Below are 11465 nucleotides of genomic sequence, written 5' to 3'. Positions count from 1 at the left end.
CAGGACATAAGGACTGCTGCCACCTAGCGGCCGGAAGTTTAATTGCAACACCAACATGAACAAATGTTAATTTTTGCATGCTAATTGTAAAAAATGAAATAATAAAACAAAAGATTTTATATTACCACACTATTGAGAAATAAACAATAGAAACACTATACCGTAAATAAATAATATGATTTAAAAGCTTTCCAAAATGTTTTGATTATTATTATATAAAAAAAAAACGATACAGTAACATGAAAAAAAAAGTTGATTATATATCAGTTTATCTATTTCTTTTTTCTAATTGTGTATTAATGTTAATATAGCTTTAGATTTCTTCATAAAAAAATCTAGTTTTGTTAAATTGTGTTGCATTTTCAACGTGTTAATCCCTCAACAATAGTCAGACAATGTTTAAAGATCCGGCCCAGAGTCCATACAGCACACGCTGCACTTAAAAACTGATGACAAAAGCCTTCATAAAAAACGAGTTGTTAAATGACATGTTCTCATCTTCAGATAAATCATTTTATTTAATCTGATAATTGCCTCAACATATTGTCAATTATCCAGCAGCTGCAGACGTTGAAGGAATTTTCTCTCCACATTAAGGATTGTTAATCTGTTCAAGACTTTTTTCTTTTTTTTTTTTTTTATAAAGGAGACTCGAGGAACAATTTGCATTAGCAGCGGCTGGAAGAAAGTGTGGGTGGAAACGAGTTGCACCGCCAGCAGTTCTCATACTTTAACTGTTGACTGCACAGAAATGCAGCTCAGGTTCTAAGAGACACACATGTGTTTTTTTCCTGGAAGGATTAGCATGTCTGATGTACACTTTCATGACGTCCTCCATCTTTTCCCTTTGGTGAAAAGCTCATGTGTGAAGACGAGTCAGGAGTGTCTCCTAAACAAGATAAATCCTCAAACTATCTGTATCTGTGTTTTATCTGCAGACATGAGATTCTCCTGTCAGCGTAGAATGGTTTATATCCGGGGGCTGGAGCTTCTTTTTTTTATACAACACATTGCAGGACTGTCAAAATTAAAGGAACATTTAGTGCAGGAAAATTCCTCCATATATAATGTGGAATATAGGCTGGTTTCTCTACGGCAAGATGGTTCCATATACAGTAGAGCTTACGTTGTCTTGTTTTTGTCATAATTCTGTTCTTTTTTGAGTAAACTTGAAACTGTACATTTAATTTACGTTAAATGTGTGCGTTGTTCAATACAGAATCCTACAGAAGTAATCTGAATATGAATTTATAATACAATTGATATTTGAAATGGTAAAATAATTATAATAACAATTGAGTTTGTGTAGCGTTATGACCTTACACATACAATCTTCATCAACTGATTAATGTGGAAAAGTTCTTTTTTTGTTAAGAGGCAGAAATCCTCTCTCTACCAACTTCCAGGTTCACACCAAAGTCCCGGGTTGACGTCATCAGCCTGGACTTTTGACAGTTTTTTCAAAAGACACAACGGAGCATGAAAAAGTGTGATTTGATTTCTTTCACTCTTCTGGGAATTTTGGTTTATTCTTGTTTTTATGCAGCGATTCTTTGGGTCATCACCAGAGAGACAGCGTATAACAGCTGTTCATCTTTGAACGCTGAGACTTTTATGTCCATCCACAACTTAAAAAGCTCCAATTCCCTCATCACAATGAAAGAGTTGAGATCAAATTAGACTTCCTGATGAGTTGTATTCGCTGCACGTACGTTACCCGTATTGATGGGAAAAAATGTTTCCAAATAGCCAAACAGCTTTGGTTTAGACTTGTCAAACCACAACATAACTGATTTATTCTCGTTTTTAACATTGATTCACTTCATATATCAGCATCTGTTGCAGTCGACCTTGTTCATGTCATCATTGAATAATGAATATCATTAATCATAGAAATAATATTCATGTCTAAAGCGCAGAAATGAACGTTTAACGGTAGTCGAGACTTATTGAGTTTGGAGACTGTATTCATGTTTCCATATAACAAAGGCCAACAGGTTTCTGATAGAAAATGACTGATCTAATGTGTGAGTCACATTTACTCCCTCGCTTGAGCTGGAAATGGAATTTAGGGGGAACTCCGATAAGCCATCAGGAGAAAAACAGTAACTTTTTATGCTTCATTGAAGACCAGCTCTTTTCCTGACCTTGGTTCGAAGTATAAAGATGCGACTGAAGCACTTCTTGCTTCAGTGAGAAATCGAACGACTATACGAGTACTTCCTGTCTCCTTGTGCAAGTAAATTGTGACTTTGAACCCATTGTAAACTCTCTGATATACAGTATGTTCTTTGAGTTTCGGGATGATGACAGTTTCTTAACCGGACTGTATCTCATATTGCTTTCAGCTGTGCCAACTAATTCTTAGGAAGTAACAGTTATATTATATATATATATATATATATATATATATTTTAAGATATTATTCCCATGGGTGCTTAAAGTCAGAAGACCCAATAGCGGAACAAAAAGCTCCAAAAAGTGACTCACTTTAAATCCTAAAACCAAACAGCAGGAATCAGGGGCACAACTGGAGACGGAACTCACACAGATACAATAAAAAGGAAAAGAAATGTGCGTAAATAAGAGAGAGAAACAGTTCCCGTAAAATCCAGGAATCCGAGTATTAAAGAGTGATCAGAGTCAGAGCCTAATAGACCTGATCAACTAGTGATCTCTTCCTGCTTTGTAGCGCATTAACCCTCGAGTTATGTCAAGGTCAAGGCGACCCGGAGGCCTGGAAACAAATGCGTTTGAGGTATGCCTTGTGTTGTCTCTGGGTCAAACACAAGGGGTCAAACATAAGGGATACCACAAACACATTTGTTTTCTGAGATGACACAAGGGGGTGGGGGGGCGCGTCAAATCATCTTAGCCGTGCACACCAGAAAACAAACAGGAAGGAGATTTACAATATAAAATGCAATATACAGGAAACATGACAATTGGATTTCAACCTTCAGATTCTATTACCTTGACAAAGTTCTATTGATTCTTACTTTGGGAGTCAAGACTGCTTTCTTTGTTTTTTTTCGAGACAATTCAAAGTTATTACCATCCTTGCCAAGTTGTGGGAGTCATATACAATATTAATTATTTTCAATAAGGCACCATGGCTTTATGGTCTATTGTTATTGTAGCATATTTGTGTATCAAGTTAAGTTTCTAGAACAACTCCGTCTATGCCAAGACCTTTGTGTTCTGGTTAAACCAGAGGCTTATATTATACCTACCGATAGCAAATATAAGAGCAAATACAGTACATGCTTGTGTATCTGTGTGTATATGTGTGTGTTTTCTTTTACCTGTGTGCTTGATCTTAATGTCTTAGAGACTCACAAACTGGTGGAAGATTTGCTTGACAAAAAATTCAAATGGGTCCAATTGAAATGACGAAGTGAATGAATTTCAAATGTATGTTCTACTATCCTGTCAGTCATTTGTTTTTTAATTTCTATTCAAGTAATCTTTCCCCCTTTCTTCAGACCCTCGCTAAAACCAACATATAGATGAATCCCCATGAATGACTGACCTCGGCGGTTTTCTTCGCCTCCTTCTTATTCCATCCATTAACCTATGTTAACACATTCTGGCTGACTGATCGAGGAGGTCACAGTGGTCCGCGTACACTTTCAACTTTGAGCTTCATAATGACACACTAAGTATCACGGTCACAGATTTAATCACCCGTAGGTCACAATTATGGATGAGCCGGGGCTTTCCGTCTGAGCCGGAGTGTTAATGACGATGCCTAATTCTTTCATTAACGTAGCGTTTGGTGCTGGATGCAGAAATATTATTGAGTCTAGGACGAGTTAATCAGTCCATGTGAATCTATAATTGATCTTTTTTCTTTCAGGGAGAAACATGTTCTGCATTTTGAATGTATTACTTTTGTTTCTGATATATTACTTTAACAACATTGATTATGACCGTTTAAGAATGATCTTTGTCATGGCCTCATTAAAATACATGGATGCAAACTTTGAAAACAATCCATGCATTTTTAGAAACTTCCCCCCCAAATCCTTAAACCTGATAACACACTGAGAAAAACTCTCATAGGCTCAAGAGCTCCCCATAAAAAAGAGTTGTTCTCTTGTTTATCTGTTAACTTGAAAAATCTATTTGTGTTTGCCTGAGGTTTGTTGTGGGGATTTCAGACTCTGTTAGTCTAAAGTTGTGGAGATCTTTGTTAGTGACACATTTTCTAGACTGAGGGCCATTTAGCTTTTTGATTGTCTCGTTGTTTGATTGTGAGTATGATTTTGTGTCATCAGTGTGTCATCGATGTATTACTAGTGTATCGTCAGTGTATCACTAGTGTATCACTAATGTATCGTCAGTGTGTCATCAGTGTTTCATCAGTGTATTATAATTGTATCATTAGTGTGTCATCAGTGTATTACTAGTGTATCGTCAGTGTTTCATCAGTGTATTATCAGTGTTTCATCAGTGTCTTACTAGTATATTGTCATTGTTTCATCAATGTATTACAGTGTTTCATCAAAGTATTATTATTGTATCACTAGTTTGTCATCATTGTATAGTTAGTGTTTCATCAGTGTATTACCAGTGTTTCATCAGTGTAGTACTACTGTATTGTCATTGTTTCATCAATGCATTACAGTGTTTCATCAAAGTATTATTATTATATCATTAGTGTGTCATCAGTGTATCACTAGTGTATCGTCAGTGTTTCATCTGTGTATTGTCAGTGTATTATCAGTGTTTCGTCAGTGTATTATCATTGTATCATTAGTGTGTCATCAGTGTATTACTAGTGTATCGTCAGTTTTTCATCAGTGTATAGTCAGTGTATTATCAGTGTTTCATCAATGTATTACAGTGTTTCATCAAAGTAGTATTATTGTATCACTAGCATGTCATCATTGTATAGTTAGTGTATCGTCAGTGTTTAATCTGTCTATTGTCAGTGTATTATCAGTGTTTCATCAGTGTATTACTAGTGTATTGTCATTGTTTCATCAATGTATTACAGTGTTTCATCAAAGTATTAATATTGTAACACTAATGTGTCATCAATGTGTCACTAGTGTATCGACAGTGTTTCATCAATGTATTATCAAATCATCACTACTAGTGTATCACTACTGTGTCATCAGTGTGTCATCATTGTATTGTAATTATATTGTTAGTGTATCGTCAGTGTTTCATCAATGTATTATCAGTGTTTCATCAGTGTATCAACAACGCTCATCAATGTATTATTAGTTTATCACTAGTGTAATGTCAGTGTTTCATCAGTGTATTGTCAGTTTTTCTTTAGTGTATGAACAATGCTCATCAATGTATTATTAGTGTATCACTAGTGTGTCATTATTGTATCGTCATTATGTCGTTAGTGTATCGTCAGTGTTACATCAAGATGTCCTCAATGTATTATCAGTTTGTTATATACAATATAGATGTATGAAAGTGAAAGTAAAACAAACTAAATTTTATTTAAAGCTTGGTATTATTTTCAGAGTACCCTGTTCCTTTTAATAGTAGTAGCCAAAATTGTATTTCTATTTCAAAGAAGCGACTGGAGTTCAGTTGTCTTCGTCTTAATTTTCGTCCATTAAAAATATCCAAATACCTTAATGGTGCTCGTCTGTAACCTTTCTCTTGTATTAAAGCCTCAAAATAAGAAATTGTTCAGAAAAAAATGAGTGAAATTAGAATTTTGGGTGAACTTTCACGTTAATATAGAGAATACTGATGGGCAGTGAATACCTGTTGGATCCTTTTAAAACTGTAGTAGCACGAGCGCCTGAGAGGGAGCCCAGAGGTTGCCTGCTAGACTTTAACCCAACCCTTGGTACTTGTATACATTAAGCTGTAAGAAGACATTCATCCCGCTGTCATATCGAGGTTGTGACGCTCACACTTCTGGGTAGCACCACAGAAAGAGTTTGCACTGGAGAACAGCCCCGCTGTTGTTGTCCGCTTCAGGCCCTGGATCCCCCGTGTATCGCGCAAAAAGCCGACTTGGTGAAAAGTGACGATGAGAAATGGCTCAATGGCGTGGACAGAAGGCCTTCGGGCGCTTCTTCATATTGGAAACGAGAGCCGAGCCACAGATCCCACAGATTTGGGCTTCATTTAGCCAGTGCCCCCAACAAGGCTGAGTGCAAAGCCTTCTGGTTTCATCTGCGACGTCAGGACTCATGATGCACCATGTTTCCTTTCTTGGCTGACCAGAGCTGACGTGCTGCCAACAACAGAGAGGGTGACAGTTGCTTATAGCCGCGGGTTCCTCTTCGGACACCAACTTCTTAAATATTTAGTTGCCGAGTTTAACATTAGTAGTTAGTAACCTATTAAGATGATGGTGATTTTGAATAGTATTCAAAATGTAAATTGTATTGCCCTCTTTAGAAATGAAAATAAGAATTCCTTTTTTAATGCATATTTCAGTTTTTTTTATAATTGTTTTTTTTATGTTGAAAGTGTGACCATAGAGTTGAAAACTCTTCATCAACAATAACATTGATGGAGTCTATGGTTCATTACTTACAAGTTATAAAACAACAATAACGTTAAATTAAATATATTTAGGTTATAAGTTATTAAAACCACATTCATTTAAATGAGCCCACGTAATGATGATTAACATCGTAGATTATCACATGACATGGATAAAATCAATAATTACTAACATTAATACAAAATGATGACATAAATATACCGTGAAGTATTTTTTTTTTAAAACTGTTTGACCTCTGTTGAAAATTACAGCTGATACAAAATCAAGTGATTGAGAAGTTGGTGTCAAAACAACAAAAGTACATTTAGAGAACAAAATAAAATAAAAAACAATAGAAAAGATAAATGACAACTTATTGATCCTCTCTATCCCTCGCCCTACACACCCACTTCTGCATGAGCCTAGTTCTGCTTAAAGTTTCTACCTGTTAAAAGAAATGTTCTCACTCAACACAACTATATTTAAAGAGCACTTTAAAACAAAAGCGGTGGACGCATAGTGCTATACATGAACATATAAATATCTCACACAATTATCACACCAGGTCTCACGCTGTGTTAAAAGCCATGGAATAACAGTTGGTTTTAAGACGAGTTTTAAAAATGGACGGTTAGGGGGCTTTGCTGATTAGTGTAGTATTTGTCAACAATGCTTTGTGTAATAGAGACCTTAAAAACAGAAAATAAAACAAAGAGCAGAAAAACAAACGCTACGAGTGACCGTCAACGTGGGTCGACCAACTCCTCTCATACCAAGAGTTTACGGTGTAAGAAAGAGGTAGTTTGTGCCAGATAATATAAAAAGCCATCGTCAATGAAACGCAGATTGTAGGATTCACCATGGCAACAGGTAAGAAACTAAGCTCATACACTTCCTGAGTGTAGATAAAACATTTTCCAACACAGATGCAGGAAGTGATGATCGTTATGAAAATGACTGGCAGTGTAAGTAGTCAGTGCGAGTGTTCATCAGAAAAAACACACGCACCGATTCACCAGTACCTACAGAACATATAAATACATTTAAATTATAATATGCGTATATAGTTTCTAAAGCGAGGAAACTTGGGATTTTTGGGAAGATATTTCACCTCTATAAAGCACTGTACAAATATAAATTACTTACTTACTTACTTATCCAAGTGGCTACTTCAGTTCCTCGAGTATTCACGGAAACTACTCTGACTCCATCAATTCACCTCGCCTTGGGGTTGAAATAATACTTAAAAAACAGACCATTTAGAAGTTCAACTGCACATATACCATAACTTGTTAATAATAACAGTTTTGTAGACTTTCTCCCCTCTTTTCTACCTTTTATTTGTCCTTTTATGGGAATTTGTTGCATTTATTTTGTAGTCATTTTTTAAAACAATATAAAATAAATGTATATGCAATTAAATATTACACCATTTATTTTATTGCGTAATAGTAGCTCTTGAATCATTTATTCAAAATCGTAAAATATTGAAATAAAATAAGCATTTATTTTCTTATGTATTTAATTCTTAAATACATTTAAAAATGTTACTACAAAACTATATACAATCAAATTAAGACTAATGCACATTTAAGAGCGCACTTGTATTTATTCATTTTCTTTTCAAGTGTCCCCATCATAATACATACGTTTTTTTTGTCTTTTCCTTCTATTGGCTCAACAGCCCTTTATAACAGTCACAGTGGAAACTAATTGTTCCATCCCTGCTCCACACAGTTACATAGCGTCTCTTTGAAAACCTTTAGAATAATCAAGTTGTGACCGAATTTGAATCTAAAAGAAATATGTATTTATTTTAATAAACATTCTATTCTAAAATCCTAACTTAATTTTCATTCTAACTATTTTCCCCATGAATAAAAGATGTCTTTCATAAAATGACCGGCTTTTTAATCCAAGGCATTAGCATATCGTCTCAACCTCAGCTCGCTGCCGCTTCGGAGATCGACGGAGTCGGAGCTGACATTGTCTTTGATGGTGCCTGCTGTCTAATTCCTCTTGAGACAGCTCGAGGTTAAACACTGAAAATGAAAAATGAGGACAGATTCTCCCCTCCTAAAGTCAGATACCCAAGCAAGTCTCCTCTTATCGCAGATCCATGCTAAATATTTCTACGGGGTTTTCAAGGAAACCGTTGCAGCCTGCGGTCGTACTTCTCACTGTGTGTTTCTATCAGGGACTCTTTCATGTAAATGAAAGCTGCTCAGAATAATTGTTCACCCCGCTATCAGTGTTATACACTTCATATCTGCAAATAGGGATATTCTTCAGCGGGAAATCTTTTCTCCGGTTCAGGGATAGGATTAGTTTGGAACGTTTGCACTATTTCTGTATTAACTTTTATGATCATTAAGAATATAAATTACATGAATGTTTTGGTAAATGTGAAGCTTTCTTTATTCATCTTAAAACATTGTTTTAATCACAACAGTAATTTTACTTCCATCAAGTACTTGATCTAAAATCTTGATATTGGAGGATCATCCACACTTATATATGGTTTTGGAAGAGTGGATCCTTAAAGATGCCAATGCTGTTTCTTAAGGATTACTGGATGACTTTGTATTGATCGTCATGTTTTCCTATATGACACAAAATGGCTGAACAATTCTTAGACTGCATCCTCATCAATGGCCATGACTGAGCTAACCGAGCAATAACACTTTTCATCTGGACTGGGGAGGACATTTAGGACACATTGTTCAACGCCTGATTACCTTACTTCTTACAAGGTTGTCCTGTTAGCTAAACCTGCGATCTGAAGTGTTTTAAGAATGATTTTGTACCGATAACATATTTCAGGGATAAGGCTGACAATCCTGATTATTAAAGGTGTTCAACATTTACAATCAAAATCCTACACAATAGCCAGGAAAGCCGACCTCTACCGAAGTCAGTAGTGACAAAGAATTCAACGTAGCTAATCCAGAAGCGAGTTAACTGAGCAATAACAAAGCAGTTTTATTTTCCAACAACTCACCTGTAGTAGAACTATCAGACTTAAAGTCCAAAGGTAGGAAAGAGGAGTTAAAGAAGCCATCTCGTAAAAGTTTAAAAAGCTCTCTCTGACCTGGAGAGACGGGCGAAGACACCACCTTTCATCTTTGTACGGTGCTTTCTTGAAAACCCTCGAAACCCCTCGCTGTGAATAGAATAACTTCCTATTTGTTGTTGGTCAGTGTGCCGTTCAAGTCTGGATTCATCCTCAACATCCATTGATCCTTTGATACTTACCTCATGGGGAATCCATGTCATGCAGTAAGTCCTTCTTTACCACCTGACACCACTCAGTACTCACTACTGTAGTTCACCACACCTGGTGAGAGTGCCTTCGCATACACACACTTTTTAATCACTGGCATTTTCAGTTTGTATTACGTTTCTTTGAACAAAATGACCTGGAGAATTGAGCCCTCTCACAAACTATGAGCTGAATCTTTGTGTGACACGAGACCACCAACTCCATCCAAGGCACAAGTCCAGCCTCATGTCATCTTGCATTTTCCTCCAGGCCAAGCTTAATATTGCCAGCACACGGAAACAAACATACAAAAACAAACATGTCCAACAAGTCTCCGAATTCAAATCTTTATTTAACATTGGAAAAAACAGACTATCGTACAGACGTGGTATACGCCTGACAAAGGTCCCCAAGCCTTCCTCTCACAAACACACAATTTAACCCCAAGAATATAGTACTGATGGAGTCCAACAATGGAAACACTTGAAATATCGTTTTTATTTTTTGAAAAAATGCCCCTGGATGGTTTTTTTTGTTTGTTTTCTTTACACCTTTTTGATTCCTTAAGCACAGACACCACTGGTAAGCTTAGGCATCAACTAAAACCTTAAATAATAACAATCAAAAATGTGCAACATAAACCATGAGGAAACCAACTAATAACTTAGATTTCACCTGAACACGACTTGACTCATGGCAAAGGTAAAGCCCTGGCAATATAAGTTAGGCACGTAGTTAAGGCCCACAATGCACATGAACACCAAAAACCAGGCAGTGAACAGAATCTTAAAATACATAACTGGAACAACAATAAACTTAACACATCTGCCAGTGGTGTCTTACAATCCAACCTAAAGTTTGCATTCATTCAGACGAGTATGAAGGGCTCAAAAATGTGTCAATCACTTGACTGTTTACATCGGGACACCAGTGAGGTCTCGAGTGACCTCACTGGTGTCAAGACTCAGCCAAAGTCATACAAAAAAACACTTAGAATAGTTGGGATTCACAAAAAAATGGAGGCTACATAGAAATCCTATTGTGGACTGATACACTCTGAATGTGGAACTCAAAGTTCTGGTACGAAAATACTAAAGGACTGTCAATTGTGGTAGAACTTCTGTGTGCACTGGCAGAAGCACAAACACTTTAAGAGGGCGAACACTAACCCACACAAAAGGTACTCCAATCATTCCAGTCCAAACTGGCCTCCATGTGAGAGAACTACTTCTATCACAGAAGAACAAAAAAAAAATCCAGAAAAAGTTAAAAGCGAAAGTTGATGCGCCCCATTTTTGAAATCCAACTCTGATAGTGCAAAAAAACATGGCAGTCACTCACAAGTTAGCTGAACCAGAAGTTGAGGGAAGATCTCCGGTGTTTGAGTAATAAGGGTTGTGACATTTAGCACCTGGCGGGGACGGAGTCAAGTAAGAGCTCCTCCAGCAAAGTGGTCGACAGATTGAAGAAGTGGACAGCCTGAGAGCCAGAAAGAGGGTTCTCCGAGGTGAAGATGCAATTTATTTCCCCACATGACCAAAGCAATTCACTGTGAAAATGCCGCAGGATGTCAGAGACGCGTCCAATAGTGCCATGAATTGTAAATACTGTAAGTGAGAGCAGGATGAAAAAGAAAAACCTCTCACCTCCACTGAACGCTGCATTATTCAACAACACACTCCGGGCGAGTTTGACTCTAAACAACCGAGGCGTCCTGGATGATGAAAAGTT

This window comes from Callionymus lyra, chromosome 5, assembly GCF_982586985.1.
Source record: "Callionymus lyra chromosome 5, fCalLyr1.hap1.1, whole genome shotgun sequence".
NCBI classification, from domain to species: Eukaryota; Metazoa; Chordata; class Actinopteri; order Syngnathiformes; family Callionymidae; genus Callionymus; species Callionymus lyra.
This window is presented reverse-complemented; position numbering follows the sequence as displayed.